Source organism: Mobula birostris, chromosome 4, assembly GCF_030028105.1.
Source record: "Mobula birostris isolate sMobBir1 chromosome 4, sMobBir1.hap1, whole genome shotgun sequence".
Taxonomy (NCBI): Eukaryota; Metazoa; Chordata; class Chondrichthyes; order Myliobatiformes; family Myliobatidae; genus Mobula; species Mobula birostris.
In genome coordinates, this window is record NC_092373.1 from 176,651,919 (window position 1) to 176,677,610 (window position 25,692).

A 25,692-nucleotide genomic window follows, 5' to 3' on the forward strand; every position below is an offset into this window, starting at 1 on the left:
CCCTTCTGGCTCTCCTAATTTCCTTTTTGAGCTCCTTCCTGTTAGCCTTATAATCTTCTAGATCTCTAACATTACCTAGCTCTCTGAACCTTTTGTAAGCTTTTCTTCTTCAATAGATTTATTACAGCCTTTGTACACCATGGTTCCTGTACCCTACCATAAACTGTCTCATTGGAACATACCTATGCAGAACTCCACACAAATATCCCCTGAACATTTGCCACATTTCTTCTGTACTTTTTCCTGAAAACATCTGTTTCCAATTTAAGCTTCCGATTTCCTGCCCAATAGCCTCATAATTCCCCTTACTCCAATTAAATGCTTTTCTAACTTGTCTGTTCCTCTCTCCAATGCTATTGTAAAGGAGATAGAATTATGATCACCATCTCCAAAATGCTCTCCCACAGAGATCTGACACCTGACCCAGGTACATTTCCCAATACCAAATCAAGTACAGTCTCTCCTCTTGTAGGTTTATCTACATATTGTGTCAAGAAACCTTCCTGAACACACCTAACAAACTCCACCCCATCTAAAACCCTTGCTCTAGGGAGATGCCAATTGATATTTGGGAAATTAAAATCTCCCATCACGACAACTCTGTTATTATTACACCTTTCCAGGATCTGTTTCCCAATCTGCTCCTCGATATCCTTGTTACTATTGGGCAGCCTATAAAAAACACCCAGTAAAGTTATTGACCCCTTCCTGTTCCTAACCTCCACCCACAGAGACTCCATAGACAATCCCTCCATGACGTCCACCTTTTCTGCAGCCGTGACACTATCTCTGATCAACAGTGCCACGCCCCCAACTCTCTTGCCTCCCTCCCTCCCTGTCCTTTCTGAAACATCTAAAACCAGGCACTTGAAGTAACCATTCCTGTCCCTGAGCCATCCAAGTCTCTGTAATGGCCACCACATCATAGCTCTAACTACTGATCCACGCTCTAAGCTCATCCGCTTTGTTCACAATACTCCTTGTGTTAAAATAGACACACCTCAAACCGTCCGTCTGGGCGTGTCCCTTCTCTATCACCTGCCTATCCTCCCTCACACACAGTCTCCAAACTTTCTCTATTTGTGAGCCAACCGCCTCTTCCCCAGTCTCTTCAGTTCGGTTCCCAGCCAACAATTCTAGTTTAAACTCTCCCCAGTAGCCTTAGCAAACCTCCCCACTAGGATATTGGCCCCCTGGGATTCAAGTGCAACCCGTCCTTTTTGTACAGGTCACACCTGCCCCAAAAGTGGTCCCAATGATCCAGAAATCTGAATCCCTGCCCCCTGCTCCAATCCCTCAGCCACGCACTTATCCTCCACCTCATTCTATTCCTATACTCACTGTCCAATGGCACAGGCAGTAATCCCGAGATTACTATCTTCGCGGTCCTGCTTCTCAACTTCCTTCCTAACTCCCTGTAGTCTTTTTTTCAGGACCTCTTCCCTTTTCCTACCTATGTCATTGGTACCAATATGTACTACGACCTCTGGCTGTTCTCTCTCCCATTGCAGGATATCTTGGACGCAATCTGAAACATCCCAGACCCTGGCACCTGGGAGCCAAACTACCAACCGAGTTTCTTTCCTGCGTCCACAGAATCACCTGTCTGACTCCCTAACTATAGAGTCCCCTATCACTACTGCCTTCCTCTTCCTTCCCCTACCCTTCTGAGCCACAGGGCCAGACGCTGTGCCAGAGGCACAGCCATTGTCGCTTCCCCAGGCAGGCTGTCCCCCCCCAACAGTACTCAAACAGGAGTACTTATTGTCAAGGGGTACAGCCACAGGGGTACTTTCTAGTACCTGACTCTTCCCCTTCCCTATCCTGACTGTTACCCACTTGTCTGTCTCCCGTGGCCCCAGTGTGACCACCTGCCTGTAACTCCCATCACCTCCTTGCTCTCCCTGACCAGACAAAAGTCATCAAGCTGCATCTCCAGTTCCCTAATGCGGTCCCTTAGGAGCTGCAGCTCGACACACCTGGTGCACATATGGCCCTCTGGGAGGCTGAGAGACTCCAAGTCTTCCCACATCTGACACCGAGCACAGAAAACCGGCCTCACACACATACTACCTCCTTTCTGCAATGACACAGATAAACCTACCTCGCCGCATTACTGCCTAAGCCCATTGAGCCAAAGCCCTATCACTCTGCTACCTCTCACTCCGCTGCCCGCTGGATATGGCGGTCTTCTTCTTAAACTTTTCCCACTCTACTGGCTGACGTCATGCGCCTGCGCAGTCTGGCCTCCCTTTTACCCCGAGTCGTAAAATGCTGCCAGAAAGTCATTCCTCTGAAGTAGAAACAAAGCCAAGAGACTGACCTATGCACAAAAACACCAGGACTAGGGTGCTGAACAATGGCAGCAAGTGCTCTGGACTGACAAGTCAAAATTTGACATTTTTGGCTCAAACAGGAGACAGTGTGTCCATAGAAGAGCTGCAGAGCACTACATGGATGAGTGTCTGCAGCCAACAGCAAAGAATGACAAGCAAGCAAGACAACCAAAACCACCAAAATCTGCAGAACTGTGGCAAGTTTGCCAAGATGTTTGGAATAATCTACCAGCCCATTTTCTTAAAAAAAACTGCATGACAGTATACCTAAGAGAATTGATGCAGTTTTAAAGGCAAAGGGTGGTTGCACCAAATATTGATTTGATTTAGTTTTTTACTATTTACTACTCTTTATTGTAATTTTTTGATATTTACAAACTCTTCGTTTCTTTATTTTTGAAAGCATCTTCACTTTATAGAAGTTTTTCTTTTACACATGCCTAAGACTTTTACACAGTGCTCTACATGGAACTTGTGTATGCCAGAAGAGGAGGTAGATACAATTACAAAGTTTAAAAGACATTTAGATAGGCAAATGGCTAGAAAAGGTTTAGTGGGTTATAGGCCAAATGCATCCAAATAGTTCAAGTGGACATCTTAGTCAGCATGATTGAGTTCAGGTGGAAAGGCCTGCTTCTGTGCTGCATGACTCTGCCTCAGAGGTCATATGGTCTAGTCTCACATAAGCATTTGTGAACAAGTTAGTAACAGAACATAGAATAGTACAGCACAGTACAGGCCCTTTGGCCCACAATGTTGCGCCGACCCTTAAACCTTGCCTCCCATATAACCCTCCCACCTTAAATACCTCCATATACCTGTTTAGTAGTCTCTTAAATTTCACCAGTGTATCTGCCTCCACCACTGACTCAGGCAGTGCATTCCACGCACCAACCACTCTCTGAGTAAAAAGCCTTCCTCTAATATCCCCCTTGAACTTCCCACCCCTTACCTTAAAGCCATGTCCTCTTGTATTGAGCAGTGGTGCCCTGGGGAAGAGGCACTGGCTGTCCACTCTATCTATTCCTCTTAATATGTTGTATACCTCTATCATGTCTCCTCTCATCCTCCTCCTCTCCAAACAGTAAAGCCTTAGCTCCCTTAATCTCTGATCATAGTGCATACTCTCTAAACCAGGCAGCATCCTGGTAAATCTCCTTTGTACCCTTTCCAGTGCTTCCACATCCTTCCTATAGTGAGGCGACCAGAACGGGACACAGTACTCCAAGTGTGGCCTAACCAGTATTATAGAGCTGCATCATTACCTCGCGAGCCAAACTCTATCCCTCAACTTATGAAAGCTAACACCCCATAAGCTTTCTTAACTACCCTATCTACCTGTGAGGCAACTTTCAGGGATCTGAGGACATGTATCCCCAGATCCCTCTGCTCCTCCACACTACCAAGTATCCTGCCATTTACTTTGTACTCTGCCTTGGAGTTTGTCCTTCCAAAGTGTACCATCTCACACTTCTCCGGGTTGAACTCCATCTGCCACTTCTTAGCCCACTTCTGCAATCTTTGACAATCCTCTACACTATCCACAACACCACCAACCTTTCTGTCGTCTGCAAACTTGCCAACCCACCCTCCTACCCCCCCACATCCAGGTCGTTAATAAAAATCACGAAAAGTAGAGGTCCCAGAACAGATCCTTGTGGGACAACACTAGTCACAACCCTCCAATCCGGATGTACTCCCTCCACCACGACCCTCTGCTTTCTCCAGGCAAGCCAATTCTGAATCCACCTGGCCAAACTTGACTTTCTGAATAAGCCTACTGTGTGGAACCTTGTCAAATGCCTTACTAAAATCCATATAGATCACATCCACTGCACTACCCTCATCTATATGCCTGGTCACCACCTCAAAGAACTCTATCAGGCTTGTTAGACACGATGTGCCCTTCACAAAGCCATGCTGTCTGTCCTTGATCAGACCATGATTCTCTAAATGCCCAGAGATCCTATCTCTAAGAATCTTTTCCAACAGCTTTCCCACCACAGACATATGGCTCACTAGTCTATAATTACCCGGACTATCCCTACTACCTTTTTTGAACAAGGGGACAAGATTCACCTCCCTCCAATCCTCCGGTACCATTCCCATGGACAACCAGGACATAAAGATCCTAGCCAAAGGCTCAGCAATCTCTTCCCTCGCCTCGTGGAGCAGCCTGGGGAATATTCCGTCAGGTCCCAGGGACTTATCCGTCCTAATGTATTTTAACAACACCAACACCTCCTCTCCCTTGATATCAACATGCTCCAGAACATCAACCTCACTCATATTGTCCTCACCGTAATAATTTGAAGGTTAGCTTCTGAAGTGAATGTCATCTGCACACTGCAATTCTGACTGAGAATTCTGGAATGAAAGCAATATAGGTGCAGCAATTCCCACAAATGGTGTGGATGGATCAACCTCAATCTAGTGGGAAGCTTGGAGGGGAGCTGGAGCACTGTGACAGGGAAAGTGCTGACAGCCTGGTCAGAATTATGAAAGGAAGTGAAATCCCTCAGTGAGTTATGCTTTCCTCACACCTTACTGAATTAAACTTCATGATGCTTCTACAACCTTTCTATACACTGGTTGTTGCATTGACACTTTTCACTACTTCCATAGTTTCTTTCTCAAAGTCAACACTCATTTCTGTCAAGCTGGAAATAATGGAGAGGCAGTTTGAGGGTGACATGTCAAGTTTAACATACAACAGAAATATTTGAGAAAAAAAAAGACATACTTATGTAATGCCCCAGTTAAGATTTCTACTGCTATGCTGTCAGGTATTTTATTTTAGCAGTTTTCTGAGCAGTTTGGCTTCACCTAAAGATAAGCAGCCATGTTGTCCGACTAAGGAATGTTGTGGCAGACATTTGTAAGATTCTGCCCAGTGGAAGATTCAGGAGAGCTGGGTGGGATCAGATTTCTGAAGGACAGTAGTCTGATTTGGGTCTTTTGATGGGAGCTATGGATCAGGGCACAAGGGAAGATGCAGAATGCCGTTGAAAAGAATCCCTGTTGTAAAAAAAGTGCTTTGTGCAGATGAATGGCTCCAAGGAGTAAGGGTCAATACTCCTGAGAGAGCCAGTTCGTTAGAGGTCTTTGGGGGGCGAGGAATTGGAATATGGTGGTTGCATTCACAGACTGTAGGTCCTGCACGTAAAGCAATACAACCCCCAACTACTCCAGAAGTGAGCTCCAACGTTTATGTGCACAGTTAGACTGGTTTAACTTTTATAAATAGGTCCCTTTTTATCTTTTTTCTCTTCCTCTGTTAACTGTTTGATAAAGTTGAAAATGGTAAATATACTTCCTTTATAATTTTATGATGTGTACAATCTGTCATTTGTATCTCTAAATACCACAAAATAAAAATGATCCATGTTGTATCTCTAAGTACCACAAAATAAAAATGATCCTCCACTTTTGCCTGATGGGCATAACTCCTGGACTGAAATCAGCAGTGTATTTCCAATTTCCAACACAAAAGCCTAGTACACCTCGGATCCCCCCCTCAAAGGTTTACAAATGGGAATTTTCTGTATTTATCACTGTACCTTGCTCAGAAGCAGGAGGGCACATTGGATTTTATCAGCAATTTTTTTTGCAACTCCATACAAGTGCAGCAATTATACATTAAAAGAGAAACCATATCTAGAGTGATAGCAATGCCTTAAAACAAAATGAAAACTTTTTTTTTTTTTAAAAAGCTGTGTGAAGAAGATAAATTTTGATCCACCCCGGCTCAGAAGAATGCCAATTATCAAAAAAAGTAGAATATGAATAAATACAAGGACACTAAGAAATTCTACATTGCTTAAGTTATTGATTTGAATCAAAATCACTAGAAATATTCTTCTGAACTCAACTTATTGTTATCTAGCTGACAAACCAATGAGAAACAACCTTCAAAGGGAAAATTAAGGAATATTAATTGTGATAAACCATAATAAAATGGCATTCATAATATACCCAACAGCTTTATGAATAATTATTTGTATCAAATCTACAGATTAAGGAAATTAGAAATAAAATAAAATTTAGGGTTGCTAGTATTTTCTAGCCTCAGAACTACAAACTGTATATTTGTGCTATTTATTTAATTGGGTTCTCCTCATCTAATTTTAGGACCTGTGTGAAGACCTGATCATATTTTAGGTCATATTTATGCAGAAATGTTGAAAATTTTACAGGGTTCACAAACTTTCTAGCATCCCTGTAGATAAAAAATGTACTTTGACATACATTTTGCCAATTACAAGCTAAATAATCATGTATACTTCTTTGGAAAATGATTTACTGCAAATAAAGGTACAGAACATCAATTTCAAATACCTGGTTCAACTATTAAATTTAAACATACTGTTCTTTTCAGCCAAATAATGAGGTATTCATTTACACACTTCCAATGAAGATGACCAACGACACATTGAAATTTCTTCCTGAGACTTGTTTTATACCACTTCTGAGTTGGAGAGGAATACTTCAGGAATCCTTCAATCCAGAAAAGACTACATCATTTTTTAAAAATTAGAAGTCTTTTGCCAGGTACTACACGATTCCGGGAAAATGAGTGGCCTTGAGGGTCAGTCCTGAAACCAGATCCAGAAAGAGTAATGTATAAGCTCCATGAATCAGATTCTTCATGCCCTCTTTGTTACAAAGATCTTTAACACAGGTGGCTATGGTATCAGATCTTAACATTTGAGTTGGAAGGAGCTAAATGAGGAACCATTTAAAAGAGCAGAGTGGTGGTGAAGTAGAGGAATAAAAAATGTGACAAATAAATCACCTGGCAGACTTCACAAACTGTAAGTCAGCTCTGGATAAACTGAAATTCCCAATATTTAGATCGTTAAGCAGTTATCAAAAAAGCAAAGGCAGTGGGGCAAATCCCTCGAGGTTACAAATTTCAAAGTAAATTTATTATCAAAATACATACATGTCACCATATACAATCCTGAGATTCATTTTCTTGAGGGCATACTCAATAAACGCAAAATAGAATAATAACCATAATAGAACCAATGAAAGACCGCACCAACTTGGGCCTTCAACCAGTGTGAAAAAGGCAAACTGTACAAATACAAAAAGAAATAAATAATAATAATAAATAAGCAATAAATATCAGTCCTTGAAAGAGAGTCCATAGATTGTGGGAACATTTCAATGATGGGGCAAGTGAAGTTATTCCCTTTGGTTCAAAAGCCTGATGGTTGAGGTGTAATATCCTGAACCTGGTGGTGTGAGCCCTGAGGCTCCTGTACCTTCTTACTGAGGGCAACAGCGAGAAGAGAGCACGACCTGGATGGTCGGAGATCCCTGATGATGGGTGCTGCTTTCCCATGACAATGTTTCATGCAGATGTGCTAAATGGGACATCTTTACCCATGATGTTGAGTTAGTTGAGTGGTATCACAGCAACAACCATGCACTCAGTGTCAGCAGGACTAAAGAACAGATTGTGGACTTCCAAAAGGATAAGACGAGGGAATACAAACCAATCCTCAGAGGGATCAGAATTGGAGAGAGTGAGCGGATTTCAAGTTCCTGGATGTCAATATACAGTATCTGAAGATCTAACCTGGTCGCAACATATTGATACAGCTATAAAGAAGGCAAGCCAACAGCTATATTTTATTCGGAGTTTGAGCAGATTTGGTTTGTCAATTAAAACATCCAAAAATGTACCATGGAGAGCATTCTGTCTGGCTACATCACTGCCTGGTGTAGGGGGTGGGCAACTGCACGCAATTAGTCAGCTCTATCATGGGTATCCAAGACATCTTCAAGGAGCAGCATCTTAGGAAGGCGATGTCTATCATTAAGGATTCCCACCACCCAGGACATGCGCTCTTTTCATTGTTAACGTTGGGAAGGAGGTACAGGAGCCTGAAGGCACACACTCAGTGACTTAGCAACAGCTTCTTCCCCTCTGCCATCCGATTTCTTAATGGACATTGAATCCACGAACACTACCTCACTACTATTTTTTTAATGTGTTTATTTTTGGACTACTTATATTAACTATTATATATATTTATTTATTTATTGATTGATTGATTGATTGAAATTCAGTTTTTCCCCCTCTATATTTATTTATATTGCTGCTGTAAAGTTAACAAATTTCACGGCATATGCCAGAGATATTAAACTTCATTCTGATGGACTGGGTCATATCTACTACTTTTTGTAGGATTTTCCGTTCAAGAGCATTGGTGCCTCCATACCGGGTTGTGACGTAGCCAGTCAATATACTCTGCACAAACCCTCAATTTGAATGCATTTGTACTTGCAGCTAAATTACTGCATTGCTAACTCAATTTACAGATTCCCCAGAAGCCCTTGGAAGAAGCCAGATTGCTCATTATGTACTATAAATAAAGGAATTGATGATTCATCAGCTCCCTTAAACACCAATTTTTTTTCTGACCTCATCCTACAAGTAATACTGCATTGCAGGAAAATTCTACTCTGAAGCTATTTATAACACATGCACAAAACCTTAAAAAAAATTCTATCTCATTAATGATTGGAAGCTCCAAATGCAAATCCAGTGATCTTTACACTACTTCTGGTTGATGTTAGAATTATACTGAACAAGGCACTTTACTGATTGACTGAATATTTTAGAGAAAATTGATATTTTATCAGTGCACCATTGAATCACAAACTTAAATTCGTTCTGAAGAGGTAATGATCATTCAGTTCAGCTCCTTCCAATAAAAAATCTATATTCCTCTATCCAATGATTCAAATATTCTGATGATTCAGTATCTGGTTCACCAAGTGATGTCAGCAGTGTTCCCTTGAAACTCACCAGGGCAGGTATACAAATTTAATTGGCTGGTGCCTTGGTTGTACACTTTGTTGAAATGCAGGAAACAGCATCTTACCTCTTCTAACTTCACAAAAACTTATCATTTCAATTGAAACAGAGTGTGAAGTGCCCTTTTGAAATTTGCCTGCACAAACGCCTCATCATTTGCATCTACTACACAATTTCAAAACCAAAAGGTCCCTGGTAGATCCAATATCACTGCAAACTGACATAAGGCAAGCTGTATTATCATCTCAATACTTTTTTTCCTTCCATACAAAACTGCACCTTGCTTCCAATAAACTTCCTACTGGTCTGGAACTAATCCACAAAACTAATGGGAAACCATTCACCATATTGCTTCCGCTCCAGAAGCAAATTTATCCCAACATCAGTTTGCACTGCAGCAGCCAAATGCTGCTTGTACATGCTCACATTCAGACGGTCATGCCCCAAGCTTTCAACTCAATCACTGAAGCACATCAGAGATTGGGGTGTATCTTCATAACACAGACCCCTACCAATCTGGTCCCCAGAAAAACAGTAAAATTCCATCAATAAAGATCCATGACCACATGAAGAAAAGAGCGAAGCTCAAACCCACCACAAAGATCCTGGTTTACCAAGCAGAAATGATCCCTATTTTTCTTACATGCTTCTGGGACATGGGTTACCTCGAGTAGGCATGTTCTATCACTGAAGAGGTATCCCCAGAAAAATCCTCCAAATCCTCTAGAAGGGTAAGCAAACTTCTCTCAGGTTTCTCAGTTGACTCCAACATACACACTATATTGTGAATATGACCAATACCAGAGTTTTCAAACAGACACCCTGTAATGGTTTCTGTTTAATTAGGAAACTAGCAGATGAATTCAAGAACATTTTAAAAAAAGCTAACATCTTTATCAACCAACTTGAATTCCTGTTGCATAGCTACTTAAAATGGAGGAGCAGGATTTTTGAGACAGTATTGAGAATATCATCCATTTACTGAGAGTACACAAAAGCCCAGCATAAACATTGGAAGAAGAACACTTTCTCACAAACCCCGTTCCTGTCCACTCAGGCTTTTTCCACCTTACATGTGGCATATTCTCAAGATTCCACCTTGGCTGCAGCAGGCACTTCAGAACACACTGAACTGCAGTGGAAGCAAGTTCCTGAGACACTGCCTAAGGAGGAGATTAAAAATACACATGTTGCAATTTAATGTGCTAAAACAGCTTCAGTTTGGTTTATAAAACTTGCCATCCACTTTAATGTTGCTAAAATCTTTCATTCTGAATCAACGTTCCAAAACGCTAAACTAGTGCAGATCTTGGGAGTGGGTGAAAAGGTCACCACCACATCGTGTGAAGGACCCGGATTGTGATGTTCTATGTACTGAAGTGTGAACTTACAAATATCAACTTGTGGACTTACACTTGCTCTCTACAGCAGAAATTGGGTCACCCAAATGCAAATAAGATCCAGTGAATTCAGGCCATAAGCATTGAAGCATATTTGCTTAACTCAATCTATTATAGAATGACCCCACGAAGGGACACCAGGCCATTGTCTCCCACACCATCACCAACCTTATTGACTATGGGGATCTCCCATCCACCGCCACCAATCTCATAGTTCCTGCAGCCCCTGTTTCTACCTCCTACCCAAGATCCACAAACCCGTTTGTCCAGGTAGGCCCATTGCTTTAGCTCGTTCCTGCCCCACTGAACTCAGCACACCTCGACTCTGTTTTATCTCCCCAGTTCAGCCCCTTCCTACCTATATTCGTGACACCTCACATGCTCTTGATCTTTTCCATAATTTCAAGTTCCCTGACCCTCATCACCTTATTTTTACTATCAATATCCAGTCCCTGTACACCTCCACCCCCACCCCCACCAAGAAGGCCTCAAAGCTCTCTGTTTTTTTCTGGGCACCAGACCTAACCAGTTCCCCTCCACCACCACCACTCTTCTCCACCTAGCAGAACTTGTTCTCACTCTAAATAGTTTCTCCTTTGGCTCCTCGCACTTCCTTCAAACAAAAGGGGTAGCCATGGGCATTCCCATGGGTCCCAGTTACACCTGCCTGTTTGTTGGCTACAGTCCATGTTCCAAGCCTACAGTGGTGACCATCCCACACTTTTCCTACACTACATTGACGACTGCATTGGTACTGCTTCCTGCACCCGTGCTGAACTCATCGACCTCATCCAGTTTGCCTGCAACTTCCACCCCGCCCTCAAATTCACTTGGTCCATTTCAAACACCTCCCTTCCCTTCCTCGATCTCACTGTCTCTATCTCCGGAGACAGCTTATCCACCGATATCTATTACAAACCCACAGACTCTCACAACTACCTGGACTACACCCCATCCCACCCTGCTACTTGTAAAAACACCATCCCCTTTTCTCGATTCCTCCATCTCCGCCATATCTGTCAGGATGATGCTTTTCATTCGAGAATGAAGATGTCCTCCTTTTTCAAAAAAAAAAGGTGCTTCCCTTCTCCACCATCAACGCTGCCCTCAACAACTCTTCCATTTCATGCACATCTGCTCTTACCCCATCCTCCCGCCACCCTATCAGGGATAAGGTTCCTCGTCTTCACCTACCACCCCACCAGCCTCCACGTTCAACACGCAATTCTCCGAAACTTCCACCACTTCTAATGGGATCCCACTACCAAGCACATCTTTCCCTCCATTCTCTGCTTTCCACAGGGATCGCTCCCTACATGACTCCCTTGTCCATTCGTCCTTCCCCACTGATCTCCCTCCTGGTACTTATTCTTGCAGGCGGAACAAGTGCTACACCTGCCCCTACACCTCCTCCCTCACTACCATTCAGGGCCCCAAACAGTCCTTCCAGCTGAGGTGACACTTCACAATGAGAGTCTGTTGGGGTCATTTACTGTGTTTGGTGCTCCTGGTATGGCCTCCTGTATTTCGGTGAGACCCAACGTAAATTGAGAGACTGTTTCACGGAACATCAACACTCCGTCCGCCAGAACAAATGTGATCTCCCAGTGGCCACCCATTTTAATTCTCCTTCCCATTCCAATATGTCCATCCATGGCCTCCTCCACTATCATGATGAGGCTACACTTAGGTTGGAGGAACAACACCTTTGGGTATTGTTTGGGTAGCCTCCAACCTGAAGTTTATTTCTCACTTTGGCAAGCATCAAACTCTGAGAAAATGCAGGAGCATTTCCTAGCAAATTTTTGACTGCCAATTACTTGTTAATACGCTTTTTAAAAAAGTCTAAAAGCCAATATTTAAAATCATGCATGAATACAATATCAGAACAAGTAATTTCAGTCATAATGTGACATATTTTGTAGCCTTGATTACTCAAAATTGGTCAACTAAAGTAGCAAAAGATAGTACTAGGTATACCAGCCCTCTACTACACTTCCAGACTTTCATTTAGTTCTCAGAATGCTCGCTTAACCTGCATTTGCTGCAAAATATTGCTCATTTTGGTTTTAAATATTAAAACCAAATCACTTCTCAACCACTTATTTTCCAGAGACTATTCATATGTAAATCACAAACACTTTGTAGATTAATTCTCTAAAAGTCAATCATCTTAATATCCTCTAAATGCTTTCAATAGAATAGCTGAATTACATTGAGGTGACCAGGATGCGGCTAAAAAGCAGCACTAAATTTTTTAATTTGTTACTTTACAAATTTTGCCCTGTATTTTGTGTGTTCAGTTTTGCACTTTTTTTTACATAAACCCAAATGTTACTAATTTCTAAACCATTTCCTTTCCAAACCCAAAATATATGCAACTTAAATGCCTCCCCCCAAAAAAAATAATCAAACTCCAAATGGAATCAGACCAAGACTGTCTGTATAGTTGAATCTTTCTCTCATTTTTTTCTTTTAACCTCTTCAAGGTGGAAGTCAACACTCCATAAAGGAATTGGCTTGCTCTTTGCGACCTATACTCAAGCATTCAGTTACTATTTGCAAAATATTGAACTATTATGAAAATCCTTTAATTTTTCCTTTCCAAAACAAAAACTAAGTGTCTTCACATTTTCCAACATTGATCTCCTCCCGTCACATGTTAGCCCATTCATGCTCATGAATAACTTCACCTTCCCATCTCAATATGCCCAGTATACCCCTTTATCAAATAAAGCAATTATACTTGTACTGCACACTGGGATATGAGCACCCCTTCAGACTGAGAAACAATCAGTACAACTCTGTTTCCTACTTGACCATTTTTGTTAATCCATGCTACTAACCACCCCTTTCATTCCACAGCTTAAGTCTTAATAGCAGACCTATGATAAATAACATAATCTTTTCAAATTCTTCAATAAAAGCATTTCTCTCACTGACCCGCTGAATGACCATATGATGTGGGGGACACAATTAGGTCATTCAACCCATCAAGTCTGTTCCACCATTCATTCATTAAAAAACCTCCAAATTAATTAGAAAATATGTCTTTAACAAATTCATGATGAATCCTCTTTAACAAATTCATGATGAATCCACAACTAACTAGCTAGCCTGTTACTGACAATTTCTAGAATTTACCACCACCAAGGTTAAATTGACAACTTTATAGTTAAAACTTTATTTGAATAAGGATGTAACATTACAATTTTCCTATCCTTCAGCACCAGTTGAGCCTATAAATGTCTGGAAGATAATGGACAGTGTTTCTGCAACTTCTTCCTCCATTGCAGAAAGTTTGGATTATTACATTCCTCAGAAATTTGGGATTATATTTGATAATGTGATTTATATATTTTAATATAATTCATAAAACCTAAATAATAACACATTTATTTCCTGAATAGCTAGAAATGGTAAGTTCAGAAACAGTATTATGCTTATCAGCACATTTAAATATTAATAGAAGTGACCATAGGCATAATGGACTGTTATGAAAGCCTACCTTCAGAGATGAAAATGTTCTCTCTCTAACCCAGTCTGACCAAAATGTACCCAGTCTCACAACAATATGGTTAAATTTTTGCTGTCCTCTGAAACAGGTTAATAAAGCAAACACGTCAAAGGCAATCAGAGTTAGGAAAAACATTAGTATGGTAAAGTTGATTTGCATGTTCTCAGAATCAGATTTGGGTTTACTGACATAAGACTCGTGAAATATCTTGTTTTACAGCAGCAGTACTGTGTAAGACAAAAAAAACTACAAGTTACAGAAATAAAAAAAAGCACAAAATGCAAATAACAAGGTTGTGCTCATGGACTGTTCAGAAGTCTGAAGGCAGAAGGGAAATTATGTTAAGATATGAATGCCGGGATTCAGGTTCCTGTATCTCCTCCCAAAGGTAGTAATGTGAGGAGGCCATGTCCCGGGTGGCGAGGATTCTTAATGAAGGATGCCACTTACTTGAGGCATCACCATTTGAAGATGTACCCAATGGCAGAGAGGGCTGACCAAGTCTACAGCCCTCTGCAACCTCTTGCAATCCTGTCCATCAGAACCTCCATACAAGGCTGTAAGACCGTCAGAATACTCTTAAATGTAATGTACTTCTGTAGAAATCGGCAAGAATCTTTCATGACATACTAATCTCCTCAAACATATAACGAAGTATAAACACTGGCATGCCTTCGCAATTGCATCAACATTTAAGCCCAGGATAGATCCTCTGAGATGTCGACACACAGAAACATGAAGCTACTCATCTTTACCACCAGTGACCCCTCAATGAGAACGGGTGTGTGGTCTCTCGACTTTCCCTACCTGAAGTCCACAATAAATTACTTGGTCTTGTGTGCAAAGTTATTGTTGTCACACTACTCAACCATCTAATCTATCTACTCCTGTACAGCTTGGCCATACATGATTCTGCGAACAACAGTAGTTAAGTAATTAATATAACAGTGGGCTAAGCACACACCCTTAGGGTGTGTCTATGTTGATTATTGATTTACACTGATGGTGGTCTTAAAATGAGAAAGTCAAAGATCTAATTGCTGATGTTTTAAAGCTTATCGATTAGTAGTGAGTAGCTCAATGGTGAGTTGTAATCGGTAATGATCAGCCTGACATATGTTTTGCTCTGCAACCTACTTAATTAGATATATAAAGCATGTGTTGACATAAAAGAAAATCAGTATTGTGTAATGAGCTTTACAGGGCCACCCACATCCCAGCAAATTCCTCACTCATGCCACAAGGGGATTCATTACTTCTGAAACTAAGAGATATACATTTCACTGCAAGTACCTAACAGTCTATTATATGGTAGCAGTTGTAAAACCCCTGCCCATCCTAATCCCAGGTTATAGGTTTTAAATGCAAATACCCTCTTTTCAGACCTTAGTGAAAAGATATTTTCATCTTTCAATTTCTCCTACCAATTACTTGAAATCAATTTCTTTATTTTTTTAAAACTCTACTAGACCCTTAACTTTATACATTAAATCTCTCCTGTTGCATGGAAAATGATAACTACTTATCTAATTTTTCTTCAAAGCTACAATGTTCTGGTCTCAGCAAGATCTTTACACATCTCCATTGTATTCTTTCCAGTGTAATCAAAACAAAGGCTACTAAGAGACATGGACGAGGAAATGAATTTCAAATATTTTTGGATGTCGGCAGATAGATTTGATGATTTGGTTCATCGTCTCCAAACATTTATTTCGCATCAGTGTATGCACAGTATACTCAGAGACTGGCAATTACCATTCAAGTTTTAGCTTCAGGTGAAAGTCAACAGGCTGTAGCAGCTAGCTACAAACTGGCGTCAAGCACAGGGTCCTCCATAATTTCGGAGGTCTGTAAAGCTTTACGGAAAGCATTGCTGCCAGAGTTCCTTCCCTGCCCTTCAGCTGCCCAATGGGAAGCTATTGCAGCGTAGGAGGAAATGCGATGCTACCAAGTGAACCAAGCACAGTTGTTGCCATCTGCATCACCATGACACGTAGTTACATTTTTGGGGAGGTGCGCGTCAGGCTATGGCACAGGGTACGCGACTACACCATACCGACGGCGTAGATCTGATGCAGAAGTATAGATTGACCTTTACTCTCTGTATACTCATGACTGTGTTCACCCACAGCTCCAATCTGCTGATTAAATTTGCTGATGACACTACACTGATTGACATCATCGCAAATAATAATGGGGCACCCTACAGAAATCATCACCCTGATTCAGTGGTGTCAAGAAAACAACCTCCCCCTGAATGTTGCAAAAACAAAGGAGCTGGTTGTGGACTACAGGAGGAATGGAGACAGGCTAGACCCCCATTGACATCAATGGATCTGGGGTTGAGAGGGTGAACAGCTTTACATTCCTTCGCATACATATCACTAAGAATCTCACGTGGTCTGGACATACTGACTGTGTCGTGAAAAAAGCACAACAGGACCTCTTTCACCTCAGATGGTTGAAGTAGTTTGGTATGGCCACCCCAAATCCCAAGAACTTTCTGCAAGGGCACAATCCTGACTGGCTGTATCACTGCCTGGTATGGGAACTGTACTTCCCTCAATCGCAGGACTCTGCAGAGAGTGGTGCGGACAGCCCAGTGCATCTGTAGATGTGAACTTCCCACGATTCAGGGCACTTACAAAGACAAGTGTGTAAAACGGGCCTGTAGGATCACTGGGGACCCAAGTCATCCCAACCACAAACTGTTCCAGCTGCTACCATTTGGGAAACAGTACCACAGCTTTAAAGCCAGGACCAATAGGCTTCAGGATAGCTTCTTCTACCAGGCTATCAGACTGAGTAATTCATGTTGATACAATTGTATTTCTACTTTATATTGACTGTCCTGCTGTACATACTATTACAAATTACACATTACACATTCAGATGGAGACATAACTTAAAAACTTTTACTCCTCATGTATGTGAAGGATGCAAGTAATAAAGTCAATTCAATAACAGGGCACGTGATTAAAACATGACCTCTGTAAGATTCATAGATGAACAAAAGAAAACTGACCAGCAAGCTATAAACTGGGGTGACTGAAAATTTGAACAGTGTGCAATATTATCAGAGGTGGCAATTGGCATGCCACTGTAGCCAACCATTCACTGTAAGTAGTCCAGCCATCAACTGGAGACAAGGAATTTCACCTAAACATTTTCAGCAGAAAATTCTTTCAGAACATAACTGATGTGAAAATCTACCAAGGTTCTGCAATATTTCAAATCATGACTTCTGCAATGTTACAATTCCAGCAAAAAAAATCTTATCTTTTTTGGTAACCATCTAGTTGCTTCAATAGCACTGGATGGAATGGAAAAGCCTTTGAACAAAATATAGAAACATAGAAAACCTACAGCACAATACAGGCCCTTTGGCCCACAAAGCTGTGCTGAACATGTCCTTACCTTAGAAATTACCTAGGGTTACCCATAGGCCTCTATTTTTCTGAGCTCCGTGTACCTGTCCTTCAGTCTCTTAAAAGACCCTATCGTATCCGCCTCCACCAACGTCGCTGGCAGCCCATTCCACGCAACTCACCACTCTCTGCGTAAAAAAACTTACCCCGACATCTCTTTGGTACCTACTTCCAAGCACCTTAAAACTGTGCCCTCTTGTGCTAGCCACTCCAGCACTGGGAAAAAGCCTCTGACTATCCACAAGATCAATGCCTCTCATCATCTTATACACCTATATGGCATAAATCATTGGACTGTGGCATCAAATATGAATGTACACAGTGACTCATATCTTTGACCTGAAATTCTGAGTAGTATATAGATATCAAAAAATCAATGACAGAAATGTTACTTCAGAGGGAAAACAAAGGAACTGTTCTATGCCAAAAAGCCATCATTGAAATCCCAAGTTCAAAGTAAATCAATCTGTTGCTTCACTTGCTGGCTGAAAATAAATGTGCTTAAATGATGTTCTCCTAGAACAACATCTAAGGCTCAGGAAATTAGTGAAGCTAGTCAAATAGAGGCAATGAAAGCGTGGACAAGGGCAGAGCTTGGAATGTAAAAAGAACCTAAAGCCCCAAATCACCATGCTCTGTGCAATATACACCAAATTCTGTCATAAATCTATTTAAAACATCATGGAATTTACTCATATTTTGATCGCTAGCAAACACAAAGATGAAACAGAAAACCAGTTCTTAGCAAAAAAAACCCTATACAAACTAGTTCTTAGTACAGTTTAGAAAACATCACTCATAGAATCATTACTTTCCACCTGCTAGTTAAGCAAACTCCAAAGAACAGCATATTTATACAGTGCAACACACATAAAAGTTGCTGGTGTTCCCTTGTCCTCACCTACCACCCCACCAGCCTCCGGATCCAATATATAATTCTCCGTAACTTCCAGCAGCTCCAACTAAGCACATCTTTCCCTCCCACCTCTCTCTGCTTTCCGCAGAGATCGCTCCCTACACACTCCCTTGTCCATTCGTTCCCCCCCCCACCCCCGCCAATCCCTCCCCACCAATCTCCCTCCTGGCACTTATCCTTGTAAGCTGAACAAGTGCTAAACATGCCCTTACACTTCCTCCCTCACTACCATTCAGGGCCCCAGACAGTCCTTCCAGGTGAGGCGACACTTCACCTGCAAGTCGGCTGGGGTGATATACTGCGTCCCGATGCAGCCTTCTATATATTGGCGAGACCCGATGCAGACTGGGAGATCGTTTCGCTGAACACCTACGCTCTGTCCACCAGAGAAAGCAGGATCTCTCAATGGCCACACATTTTAATTCCAGTCCCATTCCCATTCTGGTATGTCTATCCACGGCCTCCTCTACTGTAAAGATGAAGCCACACTCAGGTTGGAGGAACAACACCTTATATTCCGTCTGGATAGCCTTCAACCTGATGGCATGAACATTGACTTCTCTAACTTCCGTTAATGCCCCACCTCCCCCTCGTATCCCATCCGTTATTTATTTATTTATATATACACACATTCTTTTTCTCTCTCTCCTTTTTCTCCCTCTGTCCCTCTCACTATACCCCTTGCCCATCCTCTGGGCTTCCCCCCTCCCCTTTCTTTCTCCCTGGGCCTCCTGTCCCATGATTCTCTCATATCCCTTTTGCCAATCAACTGTCCAGCTCTTGTCTCCATCCCTCCCCCTCCTGTCCTCTCCTACCATTTTGGGTCTCCCCCTCCCCCTTTCAAATCTCTTACTAGCTCTTCCTTCAGTTAGTCCTGACGAAAGGCGTAAGCCCAAAACGTCGACTGTACCTCTTCCTAGAGTTGCTGCCTGGCCTGCTGCGTTCACCAGCAACTTTTATGTGTGTTGCTTGAAATTCCAGCATCTGCAGATTTACTCCTGTTTCAATTTATACAGTAATTGTTTCATGTATGCCTTCTGCTTCAATATCTTTCTTTACCAAACTACCTGCACCAAAGAGACAAACATGTGTCTTTATCCTTGGGAGTGTAGTTTGCAAGACTGTGCTTGAGTAGCCAAGGCAAGTAATTGTTATATATTTTGGAGACAGTTAACACTGCAGCCAATGTGCTCTGTTTACATGGGGAATAAAAGTTTAGGACAGCAAGCTTACCAAGTTCCTAAAAATTCAGTTAAAACACTTGCCTTTTTCCTTTTTTACCTCTAGCTTCCCCCTCAACAAAAAAGGATTCTTCAATACACTTCTCTCAACTGCTCCAGAAGTTTTGTCATATCAGGAAAAAATTATTTTGTGCCTACACTTTCCAATGTCACATTAAAGGGACTATGCTATCAGAGTTGCTAGCTTTTAAACAATACTTCAAACAAAAGCACCATCTAGTCTTTCAAGACAACATAAAATATCCCAAGACACAATGCTGATGATAAAAAAAAGTTATCACATTCTGACTCTCAATCAGCAGCATAAAAATGTGCATCTTGAGATATCTTATTGGTGCAATGCTGTTTATAAGGCCTTGTTCTATGCAGATTTACTGCTGTGTCTCACCTTAACACAATAATTACACTTTGGAATATTTCACTACATTAAGTGCTTTCAAACTGTTTCACACTCAGGGTTTTAGGAACAGCTTCTTCCTGTCCACCATCAGATACCTGAATGGGGTATGAATCCAAAAACACTATCTCATTGTTCATGTCTTGCAGTATTTTCAGAACGTAGTAATTTTTATGTCTTGCACTCTACTGGGGCTGCAAGCAACAAATTTCATGACATATTGTATGTCAGTGGTAATAAACCAGATTCTAAGCATTGTGTATATGCATGTCTTTCTGCTTTATCTCAATTGTTAATTAACTTACACATACAATGCCTATAAAAAATATTCACCACCCTTGGAAGCTTTCATGTTTTAACATTTTACAAAATTGAATCATAGTGGATTTAATTTGGCTTCTTTGACACTGATTCACAGAAAAAGACTTTCATGTCAAAGTGAAAACATATCTCTACAAAGTGATCTAAATTAATCACATATATAAAACACAACATAATTGATTGCCTAAGTATTCACTCTCCTTTAATATGATACGCCAAATTATCACTGGTGCAGCCAACTGGTTTGAGAAGTCACATAATTAGTTAAATGGAGATCACCATGTGCAGTCAAGGGGTTTCAATTGATTGTAGTAAAAATACAATTGTATCTGGAAGGTCTAGCTGCTGGTGAGTCAGTATCCTGGCAAAAACCACACCATGAAGACAGAACACTCCAAACAACTCTGCGAAAAGGTTATTGAAAAGCACAAGTCAGGAGACAGATACAAGAAAAGGAGTGAATATGGCTCAGCTGTAGATCTGCCTAGAGCAGGCCGTCCTCAAAAACTGAGTGACTGTACAATAAGAGGACTTGTGAGGGAGGCCACCAAGAGATCTATGACAACTCTGGAGAAGTTACAAGCTTCAGTGGCTGAGATGGGAGAGACTGCACATACAACAACTGCTGCCTGGGTGCTTCACCAGTCACAGCTTTATGGAGGACTGAATAAGAAAAAGCAACTGTTGAAAAGAAACTCACATGAAATCTTAGCTATAGTTTGCCATAAGGCATGAGGGAGACTCTGAAACCAGCTGGATGAAGGTTCTATAGTCTGATGAAACCAAAATTGAGCTTTTTACCATCAGACTAAATGCTATGTTTGGCATAAGCCAAACACCACACATCAAAAACACATCATCCCTACCGTGAAGCATGATGGTGACTGCATCATGCCGTGAGGATGCCTCATTGTGACATGTCCTGGAAAGATTGTGAAGGTAGAGAGTAAAATAAATGCGGCAAAATACAAGGAAAACCTGATGCAGTCTAAAAGAGAACTGCCACTCAGGAGAAGTGTTGCTTTCCAGCAAGACAATGACCCCAAGCATAAAGCCAAAGCTACACAGGAATGGCTTAAAAACAACAAAGTTTTTGTCCTGGAGTGGCCGAGTCACAGTCCAGACCTCAATCCAATTGAGAATTTGTGGCTGGACTTGAAAATGACTGTTCACTCACAATCCCCACGCAATCCGAAAGAGCTTGAGCAGTTTTGTGAAGAAAAATGGGGGGAAAAAAAATTGCAGTGTCCAAGTATGCAAAGCTGATAGAGACCTGTCCACATAGACTCAAGACTGTAATTGCTGCCCAAGATGCATCTACTAAATACTAAGTTGAAGGGGGTGAATACTTATGCAATCAGTTATTGTGCTTTATAACTAATTAATTCAGATCACTTTATAGAGATCTGTTTTCACTTTGATGCAAAAGTGTCTTTTTCTATTGATCAGTGTCAAAAAAGCCAAATTAAACCCACTGTGATTTGATTCAGTGTTGTAAAACAATAAAGGATGAAAATTTCCAGTGGGGGGGTGGGATATTTTTTTATAGGCACTGTATGAGCATTGAAATGAAGGGCAGGAGTAGGCCCATTTAAGACTTGAGCTAGATCTGCCAAACAGCAATATCATGGCTAATCTCATTGTTAACTTTAACTCAACTCCCATCTAACCATGACTACCCTTCACCCACAGTTTTATCTAGAATTTCTCTACCTGTGCCTTAAAACACTCAATCTTGTAAGACAAGAGAGCCAAAGACTTATGACCTAGTTTTGTCTCCATCTTAAATCGGAACCTCTTATTTCAAAACAGTGACCTGTAGTTCTGTTTTTTTTTTCCCATCAACAGGTAATACTTCCACACCCATGCTGACAAGACCTCTCGGGTACAAAAATTCAGTGAGAGATTCTGGACTGTTGTTAAATAAAAAAGTACCAACAAAAGAATTGAATGTATTTATTTCCTTTTGTGAACTTTATTCTGAAAGCAATTCACAGCAAATTTTTAAGTTGCCATTACAATGTGGGGAAAATGCACCAGACAATAATTTATACTTAGCAAATCTCAATAACAGTACTGAGAAACTGAACAAGTGGTGCTATTCTATCTCTTGTGACCACCTGAAAGTACAATTTAATAATTCTTTTAATTAAGTTTATATTTCTGACACAGCTGCAGTCCCTCAGCATTGCTCAGTTAGCCTGAACAGTGATCTTAGATTCATAAAATGGGAGAGTGGTTTATTTACTGACAAAGTGGTGAGTACCTTGACTATGACAGAGCAAAAAACGGAAGGAACTATTCTCATAAGGTCATACAAAGCAGAGAATAACTGAAAGTACAGTCTTGAAAATTGCTGGAAAAAGAACTGTTGTTTGCTGTAGGAAAACAAAAAGGGGATGATCTGATTATTGAGGAGGCCTGAGAAAGAGGTATGCCTGTGGACCGCAAGTAATGATTGCATATGTTAATAAGCCTGGAGAAGAAGGGACCCATGACAGGTAGGCACAAGTCATTACAGAGGTTTGGAAAGAGATGGAAAATAGACTAGCAGGGCAAGATATAGAAGAGGAATGAAAGGCATGAAGAGTCCTAGAAAGAGACAGGAGATTTGTGAATAATGAGAGCGGAGGCAGGTGAGCACAAAATAAAAGTATCGTTACTAAGAAAGTCAGAAGCCCAGGTAAATTTGGGGAGAGCTGAGCAATGGACCAAAAAAAGCCAAATTAAATCCATTGTGATTCAATGTTGTAAAAACAATAAAACATGAAAAATTCCAAGGGGAGTGAATACTTTTTATAGACACTGTAAATACATTGATTTTAGTAGTGGGCAGATGTTATCTGATCTGCTGAGTCTTTCCATTATTTTCCATTTTTATTCTGGTGTAGTTAACCAATTAATTAATTTATTTAGAAGTACAGCACAATAAGAGGCCCTTCCAACCCAACGAGACCACGCTGCCCAATTATACCTATGTGACCAATTAATCTACTAACCTGTACCTTCTGAAGTGTGGGAGGAAACCCACGCGGTCACAGGGAAAACGTTCAAACTCTTCACAGACCATAGTGGACAAGATGGCAGCATAGCTGTTAGTGGCACAATTACTATCATCTGAGATCAGAGTTCAATTCTGGCACTGTAATTAAGGAGCTTGTACAATCTCCCTGTGACCACATGGGTTTCCTCCACGTGCTCCAGTTTCCTCCCACGGTCCAAAGACATACCAGTGAGTCAGTTAATTGGTCATTGTAAATTGTCCTGTGATTAGGATAGTGCTTATAGGTGGGTTGCTGGACAGCACAGCTCGTTGGACCACAAGGACCTGTTCCGCAGTGAATCTCTAAACAAAGTAAATAAAACCGAACCCAGGTTACTGGCACTGCAATACTACTGTGCTAACCACTACGCAACCGTGCTGCCCAGTAGTAATATTCTGGTAAATATTTATAGCACTTATAGATGGCTAGGCACAGCTCAGCAGAGGAAAGGTGAACTGCTTCAAGTTCCTGGACATCAACATTGCACAGGATCTATCCTGGGCCCAACACATCAAGGTAACCACAAAGACACAGCAGTGGTTCTACACTAAGAGTTTCAAGAGTTTCAAGAGAGTTGGTATGTCACCGAAAACCCTTACAAATCTCACTACATGTACAGTGGTGAGCATTCTGACTGGTTGCAGGATAGCCTGAGATGATCAAGAGGCTGCTGATGGTTGTACACTCAGCCAGCTCCATCATGGGCAGAACCCCTCCCAACCATCAAGGATTCAAGAGGCGGTGCCTCAATAAAGTGGCATCCATCATTAAGGACCCTCGGGCAGAACATGTCTCCTTCTCGCTAATACCATCAAGGAGGTGATACAAGAGCATGTACACTCAGTCAACAATTTAGGCACACCTACTTCTCTTCAGCCATGAGATTTCCGAACAGTCCATAAACACATGAACACTATCTTGTTATTGCTTTTTCATACACTAATTATGGTTCCTTTATAGCCAGGGGTGGTAATGGGGAAACGCTCCCACTACTTATTAAATGCTTCCAATGGTGTGCACCTCAAATTGCCTTTGACAATCAAGTCTAGCTCCTGGCCTTCATGTGTGGCTTAGTTACTAAGCCCAGTGGAACCATTTCTACTGAGAGAAGGGGCAAAGGCAGGTTACTGCCACCTTAAACCAGTCACTTTGGGCAGATGGGGCTCGTCAGCCATGGTTGGCAGTTCATCTAGAAGGAGAACTCTGATCTCAAACCTCTGCTGCCTTGCAGCTATACCCACTCATGGGGAAGCCTTCTGGAGTAAACCCCCGAGGGAAAAATCCAGAGCCAGAGTCCCTAAGGCAGTCCTACATTTTCAATGCTGACTGGCAACTCCTGCGACGCTGCTGGTATCAAACTGTATCAGTCTCTGCCATTCCTTTGGGTTCACCAGTTGCATGGAGAGGGGGAAACTTGCTACATGGGCAACAGCTTGTTCTTCATATCATATTGCCCAGGCTTGTGTATCTAGACAGCTAGGACACAATATTCATGGTCAACTCTGACCGAAGAGGCCTCAGACAGTTATTTATGTTTGTAATTTATAGATTTGTCTTTGCAATAGATTGCTGCCGCAAAACAAATTTCATATCATACGTTAGTGATAATATGATCTGATCCTAATTTATTTCCTGTTCATAAGATGCTGATTTCTTGCAAAATGGTAAAGGCACCAAATGTCAGCATAATGGAAGACGGATACACTTCAAAGAAATGATGCTACCTAATATTCTGTGACAGAAATATTACTCAATTGATTTATATACAACATTTGGTTTACATACATTTTCAACATGGCAAAACATTCCAAGATGCTTCATGTGAATATTATCAAATAATTTGATATTGATCCACATGGAGATATTGGAGTAGAAGATAAATGCTTCAAATGAGTTAGTTTTAAGGTGTTTTTTTTTAAAAGAACAAAGTTAGAGAGGACAGGGATTTAAGGGGGGAATTCCTTGACATCTGAAGACACCACCATCAACTGCAAAGCAATTGAGCTTGGAGATGTTCAAAAGTCCAGAATTAGAGAAGCAGTTGGAGGGGATTTTTGGACTAAAACAAATTAGAGATAGGGAATATAGTCCAGGTACTGTATTTGGAAGAAGTAACTGGAAAAAAAATCAAGACATTGTTTAATTAGTGACTAACCTGGATCAGGTAATAAAGAGCTGATGGGTGAAAGTGACTCATTTGTTGCAGTCAGTTGCCAGCTAAAGTAGAGTCATTGCCAAGATTACACTGTATCCTTGCACA

At 41.3% G+C, this 25,692-nt stretch overlaps 1 protein-coding gene across 10 annotated transcripts in view; it reads right to left on the reverse strand.

The window, feature by feature from the left end:
• The window catches only part of ark2n (arkadia (rnf111) N-terminal like PKA signaling regulator 2n), a 100,453-nt gene that overhangs the window by 59,641 nt on the left and 15,120 nt on the right, over positions 1–25,692 (reverse strand). For 3 of the 10 annotated variants that reach the window (XM_072256570.1, XM_072256569.1, XM_072256571.1), the window contains one exon: positions 6,743–6,931. The exons of 5 other annotated variants lie outside the window; for them this stretch is intronic. The gene's annotated coding sequence lies outside the window, so the exon portion shown is untranslated. Of the gene's footprint in view, positions 1–6,674; positions 6,932–25,692 lie in introns of those variants that run through there. 2 more of the 10 variants (XM_072256573.1, XM_072256574.1) reach the window with 2 other exon arrangements.